Raw genomic sequence first — 1,745 nt, 5'->3', positions numbered from 1 at the left:
CATTACTATTATTACTACTATTACCATTTATCTTATCATTATTAGTATTATTGTCATAATTGGTATTAACATTATCATTATTATCATTACTGTTTGCATCATTAGTGTTATCATCATAATTGTTTTTATCATTATTTATATTACTATTATTATGATGATGATTATCATTATTAGTGGTATTATCATTACTAATATCTTCATTATCATTATTATCATTAGCATTATCATGTTTTATTATCATTATCAATACCATTGTTATTATCATCATCATTATTATCATCATCATCTTTATTATTAATGATATTAACATCATGATTGTTATCAGCTTGACTTTTATCATCACCATCATCACAATCACAATAATCGTCATCATTAATTATCATTATCAAAATTACTACTAACATAATTTTATTGATAATTACGATATGAGTAATAATGATACTCATAATTACATTGACAATAATGGCATTAATGATACATTTTTCCATTTATATGAACCTACATTTTTTCTTTATGGAGTTATTTGTTTTTTTCCTTAAAACTATTATTTATTAAAAGCCTCGATGCGTTTGATTAAACACATATTATTCCCATGACTATTACTTTCATTATCACCATTATCCAAACCATCACCTTGATAATGACGATGAAATATTCTAGGATGATATATTCTATCAATTAGGTGAGTTATTAAAGGCGAATCAGTAAGTTTAGAATAACAGTGTGATCTTAGTTACCTCGATTTGAATTTCAATTTGAGACAAGAAAAATGTAACATTAGGAAGAAGGGTCCCCTAAAAGTACTCGTTTTCTGTGAACCCAACGAAACATGAACATTTTCTTTAAAAAGATAGGGACTACTAATCTATTTTGTTTAGGGAGGCGATGTGAAATGAAAACTGAGTTAGCAATATAAAAGCCTCGATTTGCATTCTAATTTCTCTGGTTTTAGTGGCAGCAGCGGTATTGTCTCGGACTTCTATAATGATAACAATAATAATAATGATAATTATAATAATAATAATAATAATAATAATAATAATAATAATAATAATAATAGTAATAGTAATAATGAAAATAATTATAATAATGTTACTAATGATAATTATCATACTAACGATACTAATAGTAATGATAATTATAATGATAATAATAATGATGATAATAATAGTAATAGTAATAATAATAATAACAATAAAGATAATGATAGTATTGATGATAATGATAATAGCGATAATGATCATAATAGTAATAATATGAATGATAATAACAATAATTACAATAATAATAAGAATTATAATAATAATCATAACAATAATAATAATTATAATGATTATACATATACATGTACGAAAGCACGTGCTCGCGCGAACACTGCAACTTTTTTTTATTCATTTTTCTACAGGGCCCAACCTCTTTACCAAAAGTCAAGGTAGTGCGGCGAAAGCTCAGCTTCCGCTGTGCTTTGGCGACACAAAGCGAGCAGGTGTTCCGGGCAGACGGATCTCGAAGCGACAGACAGCAAGGAGAATCCAAGCGCTTAAGTAGCTCTTCCTGGAGGAGTTCGCGCTTGCAGAAGCAGAACTCCGAGACGATGGACATGCCCTTCCTCGCCGTAGAGGGGCTCGTAGCAGTGGCAGTGCCACGCGCGGAGAACCCGCTTCTCCGCGCCCCGACCGTCGAGGCGCGTCGTGCTCCCAGCCTTGCGGAGATGCTGTTGTAGGAGATCTAGAACAGCGGCTCTC

This window comes from Penaeus chinensis, chromosome 40, assembly GCF_019202785.1.
Source record: "Penaeus chinensis breed Huanghai No. 1 chromosome 40, ASM1920278v2, whole genome shotgun sequence".
NCBI classification, from domain to species: Eukaryota; Metazoa; Arthropoda; class Malacostraca; order Decapoda; family Penaeidae; genus Penaeus; species Penaeus chinensis.
The sequence above is the reverse complement of the archived record's forward strand: the minus strand, read 5'-3'. Positions refer to the sequence as shown.